The sequence below is a fragment of the Sebastes umbrosus genome, chromosome 17 (assembly GCF_015220745.1).
Source record: "Sebastes umbrosus isolate fSebUmb1 chromosome 17, fSebUmb1.pri, whole genome shotgun sequence".
NCBI lineage: Eukaryota > Metazoa > Chordata > Actinopteri > Perciformes > Sebastidae > Sebastes > Sebastes umbrosus.
Window position 1 is genome coordinate 29,909,394 of NC_051285.1, and position 26,893 is coordinate 29,936,286.

Below are 26,893 nucleotides of genomic sequence, written 5' to 3' on the forward strand. Positions count from 1 at the left end.
GATGTCTATGAACAGTCAGGCTTCAACACTACTTAACATCATGATGATGTCTATGACAGTCAGGCTTCAACACTACTTAACATCATGATGATGTCTATGAACAGTCAGGCTTCAACACTACTTAACATCATGATGAATGTCTATGAACAGTCAGGCTTCACCACTAATTAACATCATGATGATGTCTAGTGAACAGTCAGGCTTCAACACTACTTAACATCATGATGATGATGTCCTATGAACAGTCAGGCTTCACCGACTACTTAACATCATGATGATGTTCTATGAACAGTCCAGGCTTCAACACTACGTAATCATCAATGATGATGTCTATGAACAGTCAGGCTTCAACACTACTTAACATCATGATGATGATGTCTAGGAACAGTCGAGCCTTCAACACTACTTAACATCATGATGATGTCACTGAACAGTCAGACGTCAACACTACTTAACATCATGAGGAAGGGCGATGAAACAGTCAGGCTTCAACAACTACTTAACAGTCCATGATATGTCTATGAACAGTCAAGGCTTCAACACTAACTTACACATGATGATGTCTATGAACAGGCAGGACTTCAACCACTAACGTAACATCATGATGATGATGTCTATGCACAGTCAGACATTCAACACTCATCTTAACATCATGATGATGTCTATGAACAGTCAGGCTTCAAACACGACTTAACATCATGAGGATCGTCTATGAACAGTCAGGCTTCAACACTACTTAACATCATGAATGAATGTCCTATGAACAGTCAGGCTTCAACACTACTTAACATCATGATAGGATGTCTAAGAATCAGTCAAGGCTTCAACACTACTTAACATCAGATGATGATGTCTATGAACATGTCAGGACGTCACACTAACTTAACATCATGAGTGATGATGTCTATGAACAGTCCGGCTCAACACTACTTAACATCATGATGATGTCTATGAACAGTCAGGCTTCAACACTACTTAACATCATGATGATGTCTATGAACAGTCAGGCTTCAACACTACTTAACATCATGATGATGATGTCTATGAACAGTCAGACTTCAACACTACTTAACATCATGATGATGTCTATGAACAGTCAGGCTTCAACACTACTTAACATCATGATGATGTCTATGAACAGTCAGGCTTCACACTACTTAACATCATGATGATGTCTATGAACAGTCAGGCTTCAACACTACTTAACATCATGATGATGATGTCTATGAACAGTCAGACTTCAACACTACTTAACATCATGATGATGTCTATGAACAGTCAGGCTTCAACACTACTTAACATCATGATGATGTCTATGAACAGTCAGGCTTCAACACTACTTAACATCATGATGATGTCTATGAACAGTCAGGCTTCACACTACTTAACATCATGATGATGTCTATGAACAGTCAGGCTTCAACACTACTTAACATCATGATGATGTCTATGAACAGTCAGGCTTCAACACTACTTAACATCATGATGATGTCTATGACAGTCAGGCTTCAACCCTACTTACCATCATGATGATGTCTATGAACAGTCAGGCTTCAACACTACTTAACACATGATGATGTCTATGAACAGTCAGGCTTCAACACTACTTAACATCATGATGATGATGTCTATGACAGTCAGGCTTCAACACTACTTAACCATCATGATGATGATGTCTATGAACAGTCAGCTTCAACACTACTTAACATCATGATGATGTCTATGAACAGTCAGGCTTCAACACTACTTAACATCATGATGATGTCTATGAACAGTCAGGCTTCAGCACTACTTAACATCATGATGATGATGTCTATGAACAGTCAGGCTTCAGCAACTACTTAACAGTCATGATGATGTCTATGAACAGTCAGGCTTCAGCACTACTTAACATCATGATGATGTCTAGGAACAGTCAGGCTTCAACACTACTTAACATCATGATGATGTCTATGAACAGTCAGGCTTCAAGTACTACTTTAACATCATGCATGATGTCTCTGAAACAGTTAGGCTTCAACACTACTTTAACATCATGATGATGATGTCTATGAAACAGTCAGGCTTCAAACAGGCTACTTAACATCAGATGATGATGTCCTATGACAGTCAGGCTTCAACACTACTTAACATCATGATGATGATGTCTATGAACAGTTCAGGCTTCAACACTACTTAACATCATGATGATGATGTGCCTATGAACAGTCCAGGCTTCAGCAACTAACTTAACATCATGATGATGTCCCTCTGAACAGTCAGGCTTCCAGCACTACTTAACATCATGATGATGTCTATGAACAGTCCAGGCTGAAGCTACTACTTAACATCATGATGATGTTCTATGAACAGTCCAGGCTTCAACACGACTTAACATCATGATGATGTGTCTCTGAACAGTCAGGCTCAACACTACTTACATCATGATGATTGTCTATGAACAGTCAGGCTTCAACACTACTTAACATCATGATGATGTCTCTGAACAGTCAGGCTTCAACACTACTTAACATCATGATGATGATGTCTATGAACAGTCAGGCTTCAACACTACTTAACATCATGATGATGTCTATGAACAGTCAGGCTTCAACACTACTTAACATCATGATGATGTCTATGAACAGTCAGGCTTCAACACTACTTAACATCATGATGATGTCTATGAACAGTCAGGCTTCAACACTACTTAACATCATGATGATGTCTATGAACAGTCAGACTTCAACACTACTTAACATCATGATGATGTCTATGAACAGTCAGGCTTCAACACTACTTAACATCATGATGATGTCTATGAACAGTCAGGCTTCAACACTACTTAACATCATGATGATGTCTATGAACAGTCAGGCTTCAGCACTACTTAACATCATGATGATGTCTCTGAACAGTCAGGCTTCAACACTACTTAACATCATGATGATGTCTATGAACAGTCAGGCTTCAGCACTACTTAACATCATGATGATGTCTCTGAACAGTCAGGCTTCAGCACTACTTAACATCATGATGATGTCTATGAACAGTCAGACTTCAACACTACTTAACATCATGATGATGTCTATGAACAGTCAGGCTTCAACACTACTTAACATCATGATGATGTCTATGAACAGTCAGGCTTCAACACTACTTAACATCATGATGATGTCTATGAACAGTCAGGCTTCAACACTACTTAACATCATGATGATGTCTATGAACAGTCAGGCTTCAACACTACTTAACATCATGATGATGTCTATGAACAGTCAGGCTTCAACACTACTTAACATCATGATGATGTCTATGAACAGTCAGGCTTCAACACTACTTAACATCATGATGATGTCTATGAACAGTCAGGCTTCAACACTACTTAACATCATGATGATGTATAATGAACAGTCAGGCTTCAACACTACTTAACATCATGATGATGTCTATGAACAGTCAGGCTTCAACACTACTTAACATCATGATGATGTCTATGACAGTCAGGCTTCAACACTACTTAACATCATGATGATGTCTATGAACAGTCAGGCTTCAACACTACTTAACATCATGATGATGTCTATGAACAGTCAGGCTTCAACACTACTTAACATCATGATGATGATGTCTATGAACAGTCAGGCTTCAACACTACTTAACATCATGATGATGTCTATGAACAGTCAGGCTTCAACACTACTTAACATCATGATGATGTTAACAGGCTCAACACTACTTACATCATGATTGATGTCTATGAACAGTCAGGCTTCAACACTACTTAACATCATGATATGATGTCTATGAACAGTCAGGACTTCAACACTACTTAACATCATGATGATGTCTAATGAACAGTCAGACTTCAACACTACTTAACATCATGATGATGTCTATGAACAGTCAGGCTTCAACACTACTTAACATCATGATGATGTCTATGAACAGTCAGGCTTCAACACTACTTAACATCATGAGATGTCTATGAACAGTCAGGACTTCAACACTACTTAACATCATGATGATGTCTATGAACAGTCAGGACTTCAACACTACTTAACATCATGATGATGTCTATGAACAGTCAGGCTTCAACACTACTTAACATCATGATGATGTCTATGAACAGTCAGGCTTCAACACTACTTAACATCATGATGATGTCTATGAACAGTCAGGCTTCAACACTACTTAACATCATGATGATGATGTCTATGAACAGTCAGGCTTCAACACTACTTAACATCATGATGATGATGTCTATGAACAGTCAGGCTTCAACACTACTTAACATCATGATGATGATGTCTATGAACAGTCAGGCTTCAACACTACTTAACATCATGATGATGTCTCTGAACAGTCAGGCTTCAACACTACTTAACATCATGATGATGTCTATGAACAGTCAGGCTTCACACTACTTAACATCATGATGATGTCTATGAACAGTCAGACTTCAACACTACTTAACATCATGATGATGTCTATGAACAGTCAGGCTTCAACACTACTTAACATCATGATGATGTCTATGAACAGTCAGGCTTCAACACTACTTAACATCATGATGATGTCTATGAACAGTCAGGCTTCAACACTACTTAACATCATGATGATGATGTCTATGAACAGTCAGACTTCAACACTACTTAACATCATGATGATGTCTATGAACAGTCAGGCTTCAACACTACTTAACATCATGATGATGTCTATGAACAGTCAGGCTTCAACACTACTTAACATCATGATAATGTCTATGAACAGTCAGGCTTCAACACTACTTAACATCATGATGATGTCTATGAACAGTCAGGCTTCAACACTACTTAACATCATGATGATGTCTATGAAACAGTCAGGCTTCAACACTACTTAACATCATGATGATGATGTCTATGAACAGTCAGGCTTCAACACTACTTAACATCATGATGATGTCTATGAACAGTCAGGCTTCAACACTACTTAACATCATGATGATGTCTATGAACAGTCAGGCTTCAACACTACTTAACATCATGATGATGATGTCTATGAACAGTCAGGCTTCAACACTACTTAACATCATGATGATGATGTCTATGAACAGTCAGGCTTCAACACTACTTAACATCATGATGATGTCTCTGAACAGTCAGGCTTCAGCACTACTTAACATCATGATGATGTCTATGAACAGTCAGGCTTCAGCACTACTTAACATCATGATGATGTCTATGAACAGTCAGGCTTCAGCACTACTTAACATCATGATGATGTCTATGAACAGTCAGGCTTCAGCACTACTTAACATCATGATGATGTCTATGAACAGTCAGGCTTCAACACTACTTAACATCATGATGATGATGTCTATGAACAGTCAGGCTTCAACACTACTTAACATCATGATGATGTCTATGAACAGTCAGGCTTCAACACTACTTAACATCATGATGATGTCTATGAACAGTCAGGCTTCAACACTACTTAACATCATGATGATGATGTCTATGAACAGTCAGGCTTCAACACTACTTAACATCATGATGATGATGTCTATGAACAGTCAGGCTTCAACACTACTTAACATCATGATGATGTCTATGAACAGTCAGGCTTCAGCACTACTTAACATCATGATGATGTCTCTGAACAGTCAGGCTTCAGCACTACTTAACATCATGATGATGTCTATGAACAGTCAGGCTTCAGTACTACTTAACATCATGATGATGTCTCTGAACAGTCAGGCTTCAACACTACTTAACATCATGATGATGATGTCTATGAACAGTCAGGCTTCAACACTACTTAACATCATGATGATGTCTATGAACAGTCAGGCTTCAACACTACTTAACATCATGATGATGTCTATGAACAGTCAGGCTTCAACACTACTTAACATCATGATGATGATGTCTATGAACAGTCAGGCTTCAACACTACTTAACATCATGATGATGTCTCTGAACAGTCAGGCTTCAACACTACTTAACATCATGATGATGTCTATGAACAGTCAGGCTTCAACACTACTTAACATCATGATGATGATGTCTATGAACAGTCAGGCTTCAACACTACTTAACATCATGATGATGTCTCTGAACAGTCAGGCTTCAACACTACTTAACATCATGATGATGTCTATGAACAGTCAGGCTTCAGCACTACTTAACATCATGATGATGTCTCTGAACAGTCAGGCTTCAGCACTACTTAACATCATGATGATGTCTATGAACAGTCAGGATTCAGCACTACTTAACATCATGATGATGTCTCTGAACAGTCAGGCTTCAACACTACTTAACATCATGATGATGTCTATGAACAGTCAGGCTTCAGCACTACTTAACATCATGATGATGTCTCTGAACAGTCAGGCTTCAGCACTACTTAACATCATGATGATGTCTCTGAACAGTCAGGCTTCAGCACTACTTAACATCATGATGATGTCTATGAACAGTCAGGCTTCAACACTACTTAACATCATGATGATGTCTATGAACAGTCAGGCTTCAACACTACTTAACATCATGATGATGTCTATGAACAGTCAGGCTTCAGCACTACTTAACATCATGATGATGTCTCTGAACAGTCAGGCTTCAGCACTACTTAACATCATGATGATGTCTCTGAACAGTCAGGCTTCAGCACTACTTAACATCATGATGATGTCTCTGAACAGTCAGGCTTCAGCACTACTTAACATCATGATGATGTCTCTGAACAGTCAGGCTTCAGCACTACTTAACGTGCTGCAGTATATTCACTATTTCAGATGGAAGAGTCTTCCTGCTTCCTCTCTCTCCTTCTGGCCTCTGTTGTTCTGTAATTGCCTCTGAAAGTGAACATGCTGCAGAACTAATGTGCTTCGCTCGCTTGATTCTATTGAAATGTCAGATTGTTTTTCCTGAGCAGCAGTAAGCCGGCTGGTCAATGATCCTGACAGACGATTCAGATGAATCGCTGAGGAAAAGGATGCTTCAGGCTTTCTCTCTTTGAAAACAGGATTCTGGTTTCAGAGAAGAAAAACTATAATACCCAGCCTCCTTTCCTCCTATTCTGTACAAGACAAACACTATAAAGGAAATGTGATTTTATATGATTTATTCCTTAAATAGAATATCTGCTAAACAAGTAATGTTTAATGTATGATGCTGGAACATTACCATATTCACCAAGAGGCTCATTAGCCTCATATAACCCACTGAGTGAAGCAGATATTCACAACCGGGCAGAAGGACGGTTCTGATTGGGAAAATGTTCATTTAGCGTTAAACCCACAGAAGACCTTTAAGACCTTTGGTTGGGCCACAATTATAGTGTTGAGGTGTAACAACAAACCTGCATTTCAAACATAATATAATGATAGTACGCACATCAAATGACTTCTAATACCTCAGTTAAACTATGTAGACGCTTTTACTGATGAGACACTAACAACATAAAGAAAGAGAGAGAGAGAGAGTCTGCATCACCAACCAGAGTCCTGTTGGTATGTTCAGTCTGAATCACGCTCCACCAAGCAACAACACACTAATGAGGCGGCTGGAACCTCTCAACATAACAAGTCCTTCAGACAGTACACACACACATACAGTATATATATATATATATATATATAGTGCATAACTGGCTCATTAAGACAAGGGCACATTGCTGTGTTATCAGGCACTGAGAGCTTCATCTGGCTTAAAATAGCACATTAGCTCATTTCAGTAAAGTGACACACGTTGATAAATGTGTAACGGTACGTGTCCACAGGCTCCGTCATTTCCACACTCCCCATTCATTGTCTATGTAAGCAGCCACGCAATGAATTCTGGTAGCGTGGCGTCGCGATTCGAGAGACTAGGCATCACGACGCCCGCTCCTCATTTGCATAAAGTTGAGGGCTCGTCTACTTTATGTAAATCCTGGGCGTCCGACGCGACTCGCCGCCTCTCCAAACTCCCGAGGATCTTTTAAAATAAACGTTGTTGATCTAAAATAAAGACAGATTCATCAACATGGATTATTTCTCGCCTCAAATGTTTTCAGAAACACATCTCAGTGAACTATTTACGTGAAATAAGAGAAGAAAGTTTCCAAACGAGCCTCCATACTGGTTCCGGTTTGAAAGCTGGGAGCAGCAGCCAACGGCGGGAAAGCGTTCGTCCAATCAGGAGCCGAGTGCCTTGTTTCTAGTGACAGCACACCAAGCGTCCAATGCTGGGAAGCGTCGCGTCCCCTCGCGATAAAAAACGCCCCTGTGGACACGGACCATGAGAAGAGAGCGAGCAGAGACAGCATGGGTGGGGCGGAGGGGGGGGGGCAACAGACAGCCAGATGTATGGATCGAACATCTGTCAAATTACAGAAGTGCAAACAAGATATGACATTAATATGTGAATGCATTGATCCCTAATCAGACCGGTTCCTACATGATGTCGTGAGGCAGAGCTGATGTGATAGAAATGATACGGTAAAAGTGTTGAATGTAAACGAACAGTTTTTAGACTAAACTGCTGAATATGTTCGCAGCAAAGCAGAACTTCACTACTGAGCTGTCACAGATTCATCACCTCCACCTCTCTCCCTGCAGAAAGTCATACACACAACATTCAGCCGCTAGACGTCTCATTCTCCCCCCCCCCCTCCTTCCACTGCATTCACTTCACAACAGATGGTTGCCAGTCCGTTGCACAACCTGAATATCTCATGGTCCAGTGGAACGACTCAGACAGACGGTCGTGAGTCAAGTGATGAATCCATCCTGGTGGAGTAAAAGTGTTTTTTTACTTGTAGCTATCGGCCTATGTTGGGCTGTGTGTGTGATTTATGTTTTACATGAAGAGACTCGCTCCTTTTCATATTTGACTTGATGATTTGTGATGAGATTAAATGTTGTGTTATCGTGTATCTCCACGGCGAAGGGATGATACAAAAACTACAAATCAAAACAATCTTTTAAATCATATTAAAACATCTTTTTACAAACTCTCACACACTTTAATAGTCTCCTCTATCAAACAGTAACTGCGACTACGAGCCAAGTATTCCTTTCTCTGGTTTAGACAACAAAACTACAACCTCTTTGTCATCGTCCCCGACCTCCACCCCTCATAGAGATTCACTCTGTCTATACTGCAGCGCCGGACTTCCACCTCTGCTCCTGTCATAATGACTACGGCTGCTGTCGTCTTCTTTTATACCTTCTCTCGGTGATCTACCATGTGACTAGATGATAACACCTACTAGTAGGTGTAGTAGGCCCCTGTTGACCCACATCTATGGGGATTATAGAGACTGATAACGCCTATTGAATGATGGAGCAGCCTGATGGAGACCCCAGAGTCAAACTGGCTGACAACACAGAGACACCCGGTGATGTCAACGTCTTTACACTGTTAACGTCTGATATCTTCCACAGAGATAAACTAAACATTTATTTTGGACCTGTCAACATTTTTAAAATGAATAATTCACAGTCCTAATATTATTATTTTGAGGTAAAGCCATTCTTTCTAACAGCTCTGTGGATGTTTGATTGTTTAACAAATGATTCATGTAGATAAAACTGTTTTCAATATAACCTTTAAGACAGAAGTAGAGACTGATTGTGAACCGTCTCATCAGTGTTAGATCAGCAGTATCTGTTTCTTTGGGATCGAACTGACCTGCATTAATATATAATATAATATAATATACAGTTTATCAATCATTCAAACACGTTCTGCCCACGCTGTCATTCTCTGGCTGCAGATGAACAGAGATGCCCAGCGCTGCGCTGCTTTGCACTGCTTTGCACTGCTTTGAACACATTCATCTTGTAGTAAGTCCAATAAATGAAATGTCCGGTATCACGTCCGCATGCTGCTGTTCTAATGACTGATCTGTCTGATGAGAACAAGTGGGCGGCACACAGCACAGATAGTGACAAGACTAAATTAATTAGATTTGTGCACGAGAAAATAACTTCAAGTTAACATAAAAATACCAATTAGACTTTGAAACAACAATCAGATTCCATCAGGTGACTTCTGATGGAAACAGAGGAGGAAGACCTTTGACCTGCAGCAGCACCGGCCTGATGTCACCCAACGCTGTCATCACAAGCTCCAAATGATAGTGGACATTTTCACCTCAATGCTTTTCTGGAACAGATTCTCTGCGGTTTGTTAACATTCTCAACAAGTGTTTGATAAAGCAGGTCTTATCTAGACTGAGCCTAATGATCAGATCATTTAGCGTACGCTACCGGCTCAGCAGGGGAACACACTTTACAGCAGCTGCTGAAGCATTTAGCAGATAAAGAGACGGATATCTCTGCAGGAGCTGGAGGAGACCAAAAGGTTCAAATGTATAAAGTGTAGGGCCGTCAAAGTTAACGCTATGATAACGCGTTAACACAAATTTGTTTTAAAGCCACTCATTTCTTTAACGCATCTCAGTTTAGAGTGAAGATACTGGTATCATATGAAACTAGAAAACCTGATGAATTCAAATAACACTTAAAACTTGCGCTGAGTTTTAAACCAACTCCGCCCAGTTGTTGCCAACTCTTTTCCGATGAAAGCAGCTAATTACAGTCCCGTGACAGCCACAGATACCAGATTACCGATTACCAACCCTAGCTTTAAATACAAAGGTTGATATTGTAACAGCAGACACTCCGAGCATGAGGAACTGCTGGCTATGAAAAGCTCTTATCCGTCTGTCTACTCTATAAAACATCAGACATGTTTGTTCTGTTCTTTCTCCTATAAACTGCTCTGCTGCATTTCAAGAGGAGGACTGAGACTCATATTATGTATTTTCAGACACCTCCAGATGATGAAGTGTTTCACATTAACAACTCCACAAGTGCTTTATTTGGTCAAAGCCAAAAAACAACAATGAAAAGTGTTTGTCGTTCATAAAGTGGAGCTGGAGGTGAAGCCAGAATAATGGGCTTTCATCCTTCTTCCCTTTAGACTACAATTAACCATATTTAATAAATAATTATCATGACTTTCAAATGAGAGTGTGTCTTCTGGCTAGGAACGATATTAAACTTTCATTTTAAAAGGGGCAACAGCTTCAGAAGTTTCAACTGCAGCTCCCCAAAGTCCTACAAAACGCTGGCTGCAGACTAAGTGGCCGTCCTTACAGTCGGACCCCGAGGAGCCGTCGTCCTGTTTCAGCCATGTTATCCAGAGTGCTGCAGACAGCCCAGCACCCACAGGGGCCAGGGGCCAGGAGGGACTCGTTGTCATGTTGGGCAGCTAAGAGTCAGCCTTAAAGCCAGACACAACAACAGATCCTATAAGTGTGAGGAGCTGCCAGAGGGTGAAGCTGGCCTCCATCAGCCTCCATCAGCCTCCGTCAGCCTGTGACAGCTGAGCAGTTGATCTCAGAGGAGCTGCAGCCGAATAACAGCAGGGTAGAGGATGAATGGAACAAACCAACCAGAGGCTCCTCAGAGCTCCATTATTGCTGCTTAATATGCAGACAGAAGAACTGCAGGCTAATGTGGCAACATGGTGACGGCCTGGAACAGCAGAGTCATGCAGTCAACGGGGCCCTCGAGGGGGCCGCGGCCCCCATACTAAAACACTAACACTGCTTTCCTGTCCTCTAGGAAATCTACAACACTGCAGTATCATTAACTGACTGAAGGCAGAGGCCAGAGAGGCAGTACAAACTAAATAAAGAGGTGTTCTGTATGTGGGCGTCCTTCAACAATGAACAAATGAACAAAGAAAGTAAGAAAGACACGTTTCCCTCCTGTAACTCTGGTTGGAGTGAGACTGACCAAACACCTTTAAACCAACGATATCCAGGACCAATCATTTATTATAATAAATACAGTTATTTATGAAAACCAGCAGAAGGATTAGAGCCGGCCCTGAAGAGGACAGTCACGCTCCCAGAGAGGAGGATTATTATTATTATTGTTCTTAATATATAGTTTAAAGGGAGTGTTAGTAAGAATCAGAATGTCTTGTTAACAGCTTCACCTGTGTCCGTTAAGTCAACTAAAGTCAGCGTCCTGTTGCTGGCGCTTGTGCTCGCTCTACATAGGCATGAAGGAGCATCGCTCAACACAGTGAGGAGACACACGTCAGCTAAAAGCACAATATCACTCTATATTTCAGCTGCTTGGCAGTAATGTTAGCTGACCAGACCAAGGTCTCTCCATGAATCAATGCTGATCCTAGTGTTGGCTTTTCCCGCCTCAGCCTCCCGACCGCGGCCGGAGGGAACGGGGGAGACGATAACGTTTCTCTCTGCGGAGCCCCGTCACTTCACAAGACACGGGAAACAGCAAAGCCAACAAAGCCATCACACGCATTGCAATCTCAACAGCACAGGACATCACACGCCCTCTCCATCACCACCTCCCCATAACGCCCCCCCGCTCTGGATCACTGAGGTGCAACAGGGCTCGCTTTGGGAAAAGCCTGATACCAGCAGTCATAGTCGCCATAAACAACAGGCGTCGCTGAACCGGCCTGAGTGTGCACTCCTGTCCCTCATTTTCTGTTGTCGTCGCTGTTGTATTGCTGTTACTGTTACTGTGTTACTGTTACTGTGTTATTGTGTTACTGTGTGCTTGTATGTGTATTGGTGTCTGACAAGTTCAGTGCTGTGGAAAAGAATTTCCCCTTGTGGGACAATAAAGTCTAAATTTGGAGCAGAGCCAGTGTTTACAGTCTATCTGCACGAGGGAGATGAGTGGTGTAGTAAGAGAGAGAGAGCGGCGGCGGCGGCGGCGGCGGCGGCGGCGGCGGCGACAGGAGCGAGTAACGTTATCGACTATTCTGGGCGACTGTAGAAACATGGAGGAGCACCACGGAGGACTCCGTGAAGACGACCCGCTCCCTATGTAGAAGGGATTCTTATCATCAGGTGATTATAAACTAATGAAAACATACTAATTAATATTATATTAATATTTCTGCTAACGGTGACACACCGGCCCTTTAAGGAGGCAAACATCATTAAAAAAGAAAAATCATATTATTAAGAGAATGAATCAGTATCATCATCTCTTATTACCGAATGAGTCTGACCAACACGGTGACTGATTAGATTCCATTAGAGACAAAGTCATTGGATCCATTAGTCTCCCCCCCCCCCCCCCCCCCCACTGTCAACACAAAGTCCTTCAGCCGGCTCTCAATGTTACAGCAGGTTGATTAACTGGTGTCCAGATTATCAGATCATTATTATTATAACTACTGGACCTGGTGTGATGTGCATATCAACATCAGCCCGACATCTCCAACCAGACCAACAGCATGTATACTGTACGATCAATAACGATGATGTAATGTCAGCCCTGTGTTAGACGTTAGCCTGTGGGGAGATCATGCCTTCGTTTGTGTGTGTTTGCATCTGTCTGTCCACAGCTACTACTAAACCCATCTGTCTAACCCAGAGGTCAGCAACCTGCGTCTCTTCAGCTCCTCTCCAGAGGCTCCCTGTGGATCTTTAAACATGGAAATGAATAACTGTTTTTTTGTTTACATCTTCATTTTTATTTATCCTTGTTGTAGGTCTATGGTACGACGGTACGACGGTACGACGGTACGACGGTGCAACGGAGTATTAGGGCCACATTGAGGAAAAAAATAGATCTGAGATTTAGAGAATAAAGTCATAATATTATAAAGTAGTAATTTTACGTTTTATTTTCTTTTTGTCTCATAAAGTTATGACTTTATTCTCGTAATATTGTGACTTTATTGTGTAAATCTCAGATGTGTTTTCCCTCAATGTGGTCCTAATACTCCGTAGTACATTGTCTCTTTGGTCCTCACTGCATTAGACTGATATACTATATACTTAGACTATAAACTGTGTTACCTTCATCACAATGATCACATGTTTTGCAGTTCCAGACAGATTTTAAATTTATTTTTTCTGCCTAAAATGTCTCTTCTGATAGTAAAGGTTGCTGACCTCTGGTCTAACTTGTTGTTTTCTGCTCATACATGCTGAAGCTCCTCTGGTGGTTATTTCGGTGATTCACACATTTTGAAATCTGTATTTTATTGACTGTTTTCTCCCGTCACTGACTGCTGACTCCTCCTAACCTGTCGGTCGGGCTGCAGGTGATCAACAGCTGCTTCAGTAGCTGAAGGTGTTCCTTCCCTCCCGGTAGATCAGCTCAGCTAAAGACAGACTTTACACCAGTCTGTTACAGGACACATGTTGGCCTTCGTCGTGGCTCTAAACCTGACATCTATAGAACGGTTTGGTCTCATTCTGAACATCTGGAGCATCTGCAGATTCATTCAGGTTATGATCCACTAAAGTTAAATATCCCACATGTAGTGGGATCTCTGTGATCTCCACAACTTCATAAATGAGGATAAATCTAAATTTAACCAAAATATTCACTCCAGATGAAATAATGAAAATCCATTATAGTTGAGGAGATGAAATGAGCTGAGCACAGCCCGACTGATGATACTGATGATATTGACCTCACAGTCTTCCTCCAGCAGGACAAACCTCTGACCTTCATCACAAAGAAGTTCTCAGAACACATGTTAGATGTTACATCATGTTTTAGAAACAGCTGCACTAAGGCTGTAAAAAGAGAAAGAAAGGTAATAAACATGATGGCCCCTAGGAGCCGCTGGTGTGACTCTATAGTTTAATGTTTAATGATACAGCATGACTACCTATCATCAACTATAATCTGAACATCTGGAACAGGACACCTTAAATTGAAATGAGAGATTGTAGATTAATGATGAGCTGTGATTAACCGTTCTTTAATATGAGATTATAATTAATCTTTGTCTCAGTTGAGGCCGACTACACCCTTCATTTACTCTTCAAATAGCTATTTCATTGGCTTGTTAATGATATCTTTAGACATCATATAATCCTCTTACGTTCAGATGTGCTGCTATCTCTGTCACCACATCAGGACGTTCTCCGGCCTCCTCTAAACACTGTGTGAAGGCGCCGCTGATTACAGTCAGCGAGCAGCGTGACAGCGTGTTATCAACAGAGGTCTACAGTACATCATTAGAACTGTACAAGTGTGGAGGCTTGATGGAGGCTTAACGAGCTGGTGGTGTGTAAAGGACGGAGGTTTTTATAACTGATGTGAACAGTAGAGTTACAGTTACATGGACGTAGATCAGGACGTAGATCAGGACGTAGATCAGAGTCATGTGATGACTCACCTTTCACTGTTTCTCAGGATTGAGAGGAATCTGGAAACAGTTCCTATTAAAGTGTATTAGAGGCTGATAGAGAGCATCAGACAGCGTCAGAGTGTTCACTGACTCACAGTTCAGATGATGAAGATGAGTCAGCTTTCACAGTTCTGTTAGTTTCATCCTGTCCATGTGGACGGAGCGAGTTCTCTCCACAGTGTGAACAACCACATCCTGAAGGTGAAACGATTCTGATATAAATATACCTTATTACATCTTATTAAGATGTTAACCCTCTGAGACCCACAATAGACCCGTTACAGTCGTCTTTACGGGGTACAGGAGGTGTTTAGGGGGGTACAGGAGGTCTTTAGGCGGAGATAGCAGGTCAACAGTAGAGGTCACATAGAAGTGGTGTTCATCATCTGAAAGCTGAGAACCTGAAGATTAATGTGAGATGCAGCTCAGCACTGAGGGTCAAATTCTTCTAGTCATTAATCAGAAATAAACATCAATTAATGAATGAATTAAAATAAATAGTGAAAGTGTATAAGTGTTTAGAACATTATGATAGAAGCTCTATTATGTCTCATAAATTGTTGCAGCAATTTTTGGGATGATTTGTTCCACAGATTTGGTGCTATATGAAACGTCTACTGGGACTATGAAAGCGTTTTTATATGAAGAGATTGTAGTTACATAAGATACATGCATGTAAACACATGTTTATCTGCTGCTGCCTGCAGCATCACAGCATTTCTGTGGTTAATTGTTGGCTTTTTATTGGACTATAAAGTAACCAATTAGAGGAGAAATGTGAACCAGATTAAACTGTGTTCAGATGAAAACAGCAGAGAGAGAGCAGCGTTCTCACATGTAATTAAGGATCATTGATCACGTTTGTGGTGCAAACCTATCTGTGATCGATTTGTCGGAGGATGAAACGGAGAATGTTGCTTGGAGACGGAGCAGTTCATTAACGGCAGGAGCCCACACAGAGGTTCTATTTCTGTGTGCTACATAACGCAGGAGGAGAGGACTGTATATGTTTCTGTTCTTATATACTCACTGATGAAGAAAGTGGACCACTACAGGAAGGGACTAGAGAGACTATAGAGATGACTTTAAAGCTACTTAAGTACAACTAACCCAGTGTTACAACCAGCCCCGGTCTCCCCCGAAGCAAACAAGACCATCAGCGAGAGTATTGGACAGTTCTATATGTACAGTAGTCAAAGTCAGAGTTAACCAAATTCATTTTAACGTCACTCATTTCTTTAACGCATTGATGCAACATGCAATGTTGAGGCCTGATCATCAGGGTACGCAGCGTTGAGGCGGTGCAAAGGCGGAGCTCGCCCTCCAGGCCCTCGGACCACAGTCATGTCTCCCTCTCAGCCTGATCATCAGGGTACGCAGCGTTGAGGCGGTGCAGAGGCGGAGCTCAACCTCCAGGCCCTCGGACCACAGTCATGTCTCCCTCTCAGCCTGATCATCAGGGTTGAGGCGGTGCAGAGGCGGAGCTCACCCTCCAGGCCCTCGGACCACAAACTCTATTCTGTTTTAATGTGGCCTCCCACTCGTAGATAACCTCCGCGGGTCCCAGGCGCTGGGCTATTTAATAAAACACATCTGATTATGTGGGAAGGAGTTTATTAAAACTCTATTTCTTCCATACGCTTTGTGGTTTTGGCGTGCAGCTGGATTCAGGACGTGTGACAGGCTGCTGTTACTCCTCACTGCACCGCTGTCCTCTTCTTCAACTAGATCCTCTTATCAGAGACGTCTCCTCCATGTCGTCTTTACAACAGGGGACAACGTCTCCATGTCGTCTTTAGAACAGAGGACAACGTCTCCATGTCGTCTTTAGAACAGAGGACAACGTCTCCATGTCGTCTTTAGAACAGAGGACAACGTCTCCATGTCGTCTTTACAACAGAGGACAACGTCTCCATGTCGTCTTTAGAACAGAGGACAACGTCTCCATGTCGTCTTTAGAACAGAGGACAACGTCTCCATGTCGTCTTTACAACAGAGGACAACGTCTCCATGTCGTCTTTAGAACAGAGGACAACGTCTCCATGTCGTCTTTACAACAGAGGACAACGTCTCCATGTCGTCTTTAGAACAGAGGACAACGTCTCCATGTTGCCTTCAGAACAGAGGACAACGTTTCCTTCATGTCGTCTTTACAACAGAGGACAACGTCTCCATGTCGTCTTTAGAACAGAGGACAACGTCTCCATGTCGTCTTTAGAACAGAGGACAACGTCTCCATGTTGCCTTCAGAACAGAGGACAACGTTTCCTTCATGTCGTCTTTACAACAGAGGACAACGTCTCCATGTTGTCTTTAGAACAGAGGACAACGTCTCCATCGTCAGTGTGAATCTGTTCCTGTACTCTGAGCAGCCTCAGTAAACGTCTCCGTAGATTCATTTGACATGTTGGCGATAAAGAAAAGAACAAGACGTTTGTGTTGGATCAATAAACGTCTTTATCAGAGTCCATCAGAATCTGGTTTTATATTGATGCTGAACATTAATGCTTTACAAACATCTGCTCACTGGGTTTCACACTGAACGTCATGCAAGACACTAAATGATGCTTAAAGTAACTCCTAGGAGGTTTAACTGGTTATCAAACCGTCTCCGTTCAGAACAGAAGCCTATATATGACCTACAGAGGGGAGACCGGGGCCGATGGTAACATACGATGCTGCGTTCACTGTCTCCAGTTCACCGTCCGGGAGCGTTAACTTAGCAGCTACGATGCTGCGTTCACTGTCCCCAGTTCACCGTCCGGGAGCGTTAACTTAGCAGTGTACAGTTTATTTGTCGGTGAATAAATGCTATGAAACTACAACTCCTCCGCTCTGTTCAAGAGAGCCGGAGAGACCGGAGCCGACATCCTGTATCCTGCAACTCCGGCTCTGCCTCTTAAGGTGGACTGTTAAGGTGGACCAGCTTTTCTCCTTAAAGAGACGAGCCGCTCCTCTGAGCCGCTCAGCCTTTTAATTAATTATTAACATTTCTTTTAACCCTTTTAACCGATAGCGTTAATCAGTTAAAATGCGTAATGTGGGTTAGCGGTTAAACGGTTAATGATGGAGATCACTACGTCACATTTCTGTAAACATTGCTAATCCATTACATTAAATATTGAGGAATACAAAAAAGAGCCTTTAAGATGTTTTCCTGGCTGCAGTAAAGGTCTTGAAGTTGTCCCACTGCTGAGTACCAGGCTGTCCTGGGTGAGATGTGCCGGCGGGGCTGAGAGGAGGTTATGAAGAGGTTTAGAATATAATAGTAAATGGACTCGTTAGTACACGAGAAAGTAGAGAACTAATCAGAGAACTAAAGTCCCTCAAATAAGCATCATTAAAAGCAGAGTGTGAGAACAGAGAGACCTCGGCCACAGCGGTTCTGTTAGCAGGAACCAACAGAACCCAGTATCTGATGTGTGGTAGGGGCTAATAGTTTCATTAGTAGAGCTGCTCTGGTGAAACAGCTGTCTCTCTCTGAGCCAGATACACAGCTTCTTATTTCCCTGAAAGCTCCGTGAGGCTGCTCATTGTTCCAGAGGACAATAGCTGCACAACAAAGCTTCTGTCATAGAGAGAGCCACCAGACACCAGCATCTCCTGCTCTCTGCTGCTGCTGCTGTTTGAGAAGAAGAAGAATCAAACGGACTAACAGGAACCTGCAGCACGCTCTAAAACAAATACAATCACAACCGCCTGGTTTAGACGGTTCAACTGGACGCTCCGCGGTCTCGGACCGCTGTCACCACCTGATATCACACCAGGGCATGTGACTGACCCGCCGGTCCACCAGACACTGAACAGAGAATCAGAGCGGCGGGGAGGTGGTACTGCATTCTCTTTACCTTTATCCATATTTAATCATACATGTTGTATCTGTTCTAAATGAACCTTAAAAGGGAGATCAGTCCAGTATTTAATCCTCTTATCAACATGGGAGTGGACTAATATGCTGCTTTATGTAAATGTATGTATATATTTATTATTGTAAATCAATGATCAACACAAAACAATATAATTATTTAACCTCTTCATGACCAGCTAGTCTGACCTGGTTGGTACCGATGGATTCATCAGGTTCTCTAGTTTACTATGATACCAGTAGTAGTAGTAGTAGTAGTAGTAGTATAGTTTACTATGATACCATATGTCAGTATTTGTAGCCATCATAAAATGAATGGTTTTGTGTTTTACTTCAGAAGTAAGGCTATAATAATAATAAAACTATTTCAGCAGCTTAAGAGATTGTAATGTGTTCATCTTCATTCTGACTCTAGGCCTGGTTTAACTCAGCTGTTGTTTTTAAATGAGTGAGAGCCTCTTACACCTTCAAGTCTGACTGGATGTAATATCCTTTCATTAGCATTCAGCACTCTGCCATCACAGATCAGGCCTTAAAGGCTCCTTATGAGCAGAACAGCAGCAGTAATCTCATCCTGGCTGATCTGATCTCTTTGTTTCTTGGATGTTTGCTTTGTGACGGTCTTTGTCTTTAACGTTGTGGGAGGAAAGGCCGGGGCCGCTCTTCAGAGAGCAGCTCCAGGACCGTTTGCCTCCCAGTGGGTTGTAGTCACTTAGCCCACCATTTATCACTTCAGAAATTAGCTCGGCCTCCTGTCATTACACTGAACTCCTTAAATGTAATCAATCCGCGGGCCGTGCCGGAGGAGAGGGGGAGCTGAGTGATTGATGCGGGAATGAAACAAGACATTACAAAAGGGTGGAGCTGGAGGAGAGCAAATAAACATGTGAGCCAGAGAAGGTGTTCTGTTCTGTGGGCGGCTGCAGAGAGAGAGAGAGCGAGAGAGAGCTGGATCCACTGGTTCAGAGGATGAAATCATCTCAGGTCTGTGTGAGAGAACAGAGAGTGATTGGCTGTGTTGGAGGACAGCACAGAAGGCAGGATGAGACTGGGAGAGCAGCCACCCAAACATTCAGTATCTGCACACAGTGTGTACAGCTCCGTCTCCAACACCGTCCTCTGAGACTGAGACTCATCTTTGAAGCTGGCAGGTGGAACGGCAGCTTCAGCAGCTTCAGCAGCACCGTGTTGCATTCACTGCCATCGCTACACTGCAGCACCGTGTTGCATTCACTGCCATCGCTACACTGCAGGACTATGTTGCATTCACTGCCATCGCTACACGGCAGCACCGTGTTGCATTCACTGCCATCGCTACACTGCAGGACTGTGTTGCATTCACTGCCATCGCTACACGGCAGCACCGTGTTGCATTCACTGCCATCGCTACACTGCAGGACTATGTTGCATTCACTGCCATCGCTACACGGCAGCACCGTGTTGCATTCACTGCCATCGCTACACGGAGGCACCGTGTTGCATTCACTGCCATCACTACACTGCAGCACCGTGTTGCATTCACTGCCATCACTACACTGCAGCACCGTGTTGCATTCACTGCCATCGCTACACTGCAGCACCGTGTTGCATTCACTGCCATCGCTACACGGCAGCACCGGGTTGCATTCACTGCCATCGCTACACGGAGGCACCGTGTTGCATTCACTGCCATCACTACACTGCAGCACCGTGTTGCATTCACTGCCATCGCTACACGGCAGCACCGGGTTGCATTCGCTGCCATCGCTACACGGCGGTGAATGTGTTGATGCAGGCGAGCCGACTGAGTTTAAGGAAACGAATGTAAAAACAACATCTTGAATAAAAGCAGAGAGCTTTCAGAAGGTGATTGTTCGTTTTAGTCAGCAGCCACACGTCACGGTTCAAGAGCAGTCAACCTCCAAATTGCCTGCCTCAGGGATCGGCTATTACGACCAGCAATCTGGCTTCCCCCCCCACATCACAACATCAATAACTACAAACTGGAGAAATGACATCCTGAAAAGAACGACCCTGGAATTAAACACACGTCCGTGCTCACTGAATTCATGTTTCCTTATCAGCGTATTCAACTCTGCCCTGTTCTGTGTCCTCTAGTAAGGACATTCATCGTCTTCCTGGATAGAGACTGACGTAGTATTGAGCAAGGCACTGAGCCCTGTTTGGATCCTCCTGAACAGACACATACTGTGTGCACGTGCAGTAAATGATAAAGAGCTCTACCGCAGTGACACATCTCTTTAAAGGCACCTGGGAGAGCAGATGAGATAAGTTTTCCTGCAGTCTTTGTATTCCAATGAGTGAGTGTGACGCCGGAGAAGAGATGACCTTTGATGGTGCCGGGAGGAACAGCGGATGGTGAGTCATTATAGCCTTGAAGGACAAGTAATGCACTGCGTTCGCACGGGCGGACTCAGCCCAAGGTTGAAGAGAAAACGCTGGATGAATAGATGAAAGGACCGTCTGTGAATTACAGCGAGGCCTCTGCTCAGAATAGAGCCCACAGTAACAAGAATGTCTCCGGTGTAATTTCAAATTGAATTCTTCAGCCTCATATCGGCTCTTATGAATCACACGTCGGCTTTGATTTAATCAAAGCAACAGCACAGAGAACCTACAGCAGGTGGAACCAGGGAGCAGTTCTCTGATTCTGTAACAGACCGTTGCTATGTATAGCAGACCGTTGCTACGTATAACGGACCGTTGCTACGTATAACGGGCCGTTGCTATGTATAGCAGACCGTTGCTACGTATAACGGACCGTTGCTACGTATAACAGACCGTTGCTACGTATAACGGACCGTTGCTACGTATAATAGACCGTTGCTACTTATAACGGACCGTTGCTACATATAACGGGCCGTTGCTATGTATAGCAGACCGTTGCTACGTATTGCAGACCGCTGCTACGTATAACAGACCGTTGCTATGTATAGCAGACCGTTGCTACGTATTGCAGACCGCTGCTACGCATAACAGACCGTTGCTACGTATAACAGACCGTTGCTATGTATAGCAGACCGTTGCTACGTATTGCAGACCGTTGCTACGTATAACAGACCGTTGCTATGTATAGCAGACCGTTGCTACGTATTGCAGACCGTTGCTACGTATAACAGACCGTTGCTATGTATAACAGACTGTTGCTACGTATAACAGACCGTTGCTATGTATAACAGACCGCTGCTACGTATAACAGACCGTTGCTATGTATAACAGACTGTTGCTACGTATAACAGACCGTTGCTACGTATTGCAGACCGCTGCTACGTATAACAGACCGTTGCTATGTATAACAGACTGTTGCTACGTATAACAGACCGTTGCTACGTATAACAGACCGTTGCTATGTATAACAGACCGCTGCTACGTATAACAGACCGTTGCTATGTATAACAGACTGTTGCTACGTATAACAGACCGTTGCTACGTATAACAGACCGTTGCTATGTATAGCAGACCGCTGCTACGTATAACAGACCGTTGCTACGTATAACAGACTGTTGCTATGTATAACAGACTGTTGCTACGTATAACAGACCGTTGCTACGTATAACAGACCGCTGCTACGTATAACAGACCGTTGCTACGTATAACAGACTGTTGCTATGTATAACAGACTGTTGCTACGTATAACAGACCGTTGCTATGTATAACAGACCGCTGCTACGTATAACAGACCGTTGCTATGTATAACAGACTGTTGCTACGTATAACAGACCGTTGCTACGTATAACAGACCGTTGCTATGTATAACAGACCGCTGCTACGTATAACAGACCGTTGCTATGTATAACAGACTGTTGCTACGTATAACAGACCGTTGCTACGTATAACAGACCGTTGCTATGTATAGCAGACCGCTGCTACGTATAACAGACCGTTGCTACGTATAACGGACCAAAGAGTGAAGCATTCAGTCACTGTTGAAGGGAAAGAAGTTGTTCCTTATCTCCGTCCTCAGACCCAAAGCTGTGCTGCGATAGCATCTAATCATCATCTGCCTGCAAAGCAGAAGATATCAATCAGCTGACATTGTGTCCCGGCTGGATGCTCAGAGAAACGTCTTCTACTGACCTGCTACGTCCCCGTAATGATTCACTGAATGTGCTGTAAATCATCTGAGTGGTTCTGACCCGAGGCATGAATCTGACTGCTGATTTAGAACACCTCAATAAGCCCTCTCACACTGGGGCCGCGGCCCCATCAGGTAGATCATCTGGTATTCATGACAGATAAAAATAGCCCGGCTGGTATCATGCATGAGCTCCACACAGGTGTGACGGAGCACAGCGAGGGATACTCAGTCTGCTCAGTACCGGCGGAGGAGTTCTGGCTCAGCACTGAAACACTGAAACACTGAAGCACTGAAGCACTGAAACACTGAAACACTGAAACACTGAAACACTGAAACACTGAAGCACTGAAACACTGAAACACTGAAACACTGAAGCACTGAAACACTGAAACACTGCCAACGCTGAGTTGATGTAAACTCGTCTTGTGGGTTGTCTAATTAGCTGACACTAATGATGTATATCAGAGTCTCCACCTAATTAGCTCAATAATTACACCCTTTACCTCCATATCTCTCAAACTGAGCACTTTTATCGTTTCTCTATGAGAGAAGAGTTCCCTCCGAGATGAACGACAGAAAGCCTCTTGTGTTTCCCCGTTCTGAGCCTCAGCCTGCAGCCTGACGGGGAGAGATCCCTCTTCTTAATAAATACAGCATCATGCTCCTCATCCAAACAGCTTATCAGGATAATTATTATTGAATCATGGAACATTCGGGAGTTAGAGAACGCCGCTTCCTGCAGAGCAATACTAATTTCTCCATCAGAAGTGTCATTAAGCTCTCTGTGAGAGGGACTGTAATTAATCACAGTATTCCTGCTAAACAAACACGTCAGATGGAACAGATACGCTCTACATATACGCTGAGTCACTTCATTCCTCACACGTTAAAACAGTTAGGACGGCTTTATCTGCACAGAGCAGACTCCAGATCTGGTGGCTCCGTCCGGTAGCAGCACTACTTCTGAGTTATGGTAAATATGGACATAAAGAACGATGGAAGTTTGGAGCTTTTGTGAAACTAATCACCCTTGAAGAAAACTATTGGAGAAGAAATCTGTATTGATACATGAGACAAACTCTTAGCTGCTGCTACTGCCTCACATACACCACAGATACATATATATATATATAATATATATATACGGGGAGGGAAGTCTTTATACCAGACGGAGAATATTACCAGTGCACTTTAAAGGATGTGAAGTTTAAAGTTTTTAACGCTGGTTAACACAAGCTGAAGAGATTGTAATGTTTTAAACACCCCGCTACACGAGTTCATTCTGAAGCGTTAACGCGTCTGCAAACAGGCGGCTGCAACACGTGGCTGAAGGAGGCTGAAGCTGTCAGGAACATTAAACTTCATCACACCGAACACGAAGATTCATCCACTCTCTAGGCGGCCTTCACAGCCTCGCTGGTTTATACTCGAGCTCCTGCAAACTATTCAAACACAAACTGTCCAACTTATAGATTTAAGATAGATGACTCGCTGAGAGGAAATGTTTCTGTAGAAGAGATAAGATATTCCTTTATTAGGGGGACAAAGTCAAATCATAAGTTGGAAGTAGGGATGTCCATAATTAACCGTTTAACCGTTAACCCACATTAAGCGTTTTAACCGATTAACACTATTGGTTAAAACGGTTAAAAGAAATGTTAATAATTAATTAAAAGGCTGGGTTCGGGTTGCGATGCTGCGTGTAGTGTCGCGGACATGCAGCCACTTTCCCAGTAAAACTCTCCACTGCACATTTAGTTTAGTTTAGCAGGTTGTCAGCTGTGTGTCTGCAGGCGTGTGTGTTTGTGCTACGTTAGCAGCTCTAGCATTGCCGGAGGCTTCGTGCTCGCCGCCGCCGCCGCACGTAGTCTGTGTAACTTTAGTGAGTTTCCATCAGACCGTGTGTGTGTGTTGGCGGTGAGTGTGAGGTTGTTGGTGGCGTTCTAGCTGTGAACGTAGGTGTAGCAGTGTTCAGTTTATTTGTTCTCCGGCAACGCTAGAGCTGCTAATGTAGCACAAACACACACACTGTTTGTTGGACACTCGCTAAAGTTCCTCCGGGCAGACACACAGCTGACAACCTGCTAAACTAAACTAAATGTGCGGCGGAGACTTTTACTGGGAAAGTGGCTGCATGTCCGCGACACTACACGCAGCATCGTAGCTGCTAAGTTAACGCTCCCGGACGGTGAACTGGAGACAGTGAACGCAGCAATAACGGTTAATAATGGGTTAACGAGGGTCGGTTATCGGTTAAGAACATTGTTCAAAATGAGCATCCCTAGTTGGAAGCTTAGTTTTAGTGCCATTGAAGTCAGGTGACTGTGGTGTAGTTCATCTATAGCAGGGGTGCCCAATACGTCGATCGCGATCTACCGGTCGATCGCAAAGGTAGTGTGGGTAGATCGCATGGCATTAAAAAAAAAAAAAAATTGAAAAAAATTAAAATATAGACGTCAGCTTATCAGAGCAGATTGAGAACTGTCTGTCAGAGTTTGACAGACGCTTTCAAGACTTTGTTTTACTGGAGCCAGTCGCTACATTCACGTGCTACCCTTTTCGGGAAGATGCTGAGGCTGATTCACTCGCATCAAAAATTGCAACACTGTTTCACCTGAACTCATCTGGAGTGGAGGATGAGATTTTGACACTACAAGCTGACATTCAGCTTCAGTCCAGGGCTCATGGACAGTTCTGGAACTTACTCACAGAGGAAAAGTACCTCAACATGAGGAAATGTGCTACCTCCTTGACTGCATTATTCGGCTCCACTTATTTATGCGAGTCAGCCTTTTCCCACATGAAGATTATTAAGTCCAAATACCGTTCCACCTTGACTGATGATCATTTGGAAGTGTGCTTGAGGCTGGCTATCAGCAGCTACTGTCCGGACTATGCATCCCTGGCTGATTCCATTCAGTGCAAGTCATCAGAGTAAGGTAATGACAAAAAATGTACAGAGTTATATTGTACAATATGGGTTCATGCAGTTATGCAAGGTACACCAACATATATTGTACATATAAAGAATACTCAATATATTTATAAATAAATATATGTTTTGCATTTTTATAGTAGGTAGATCATTTTGACTTGGTCATTTTATAAGTAGCTCGCATGCTGAAAAAGTGTGTGCACCCCTGATCTATAGTGTTATAACGTTAGCTTTTGACTTCTGTGGTTCATTAGTGGGGATTATCTCGCTGAACTAAACGTGTACGTTGGTTTGCCACAGAACTGATTTTCTGCATCAATCCAAAATCCAACAGAACAATCTCATTGGCTTTATGTTGAGGGAACCAGCGGTCATTTATTTACCCTTTAAACACACACACTCTAACACACCGTGCAGAGAGTGTGGGCCTGCTGTATCTGCCCTCCTCACTCTGGGGCTCCCAGACTCTCCAGGTTTGACTGAATGCAGCGTGAACGTCTGTGCGTGCGAGGAGATGAAAAGGTTAGAGAAGCCTCGGCAGCTGAAGTGATACAGACGGCGGAGAGCTGAGCTCACGCAGTGGGAGTCCCGAAGATGAATAAAGAGCAGCCTCTTCATGTAGAAGTCAGGCCGCGTGACGCGTAAACAACGGAGGCTACCGCTGCAGCTCGGCAGAGAGCGTGAGAGAGACGGGCTGAGGACGACGACGGAGAGGCTGGAAGGATGAAAGAGCCTCACAGAGAGAGACGGAACATGACCTTCAGCATCCATCCCCAGAGGTCAAACAGGTCCCTCTGTCATCACTACCAACAGAAGACAGTTTAAAGGCTCTGTGGGATGAAGAACTA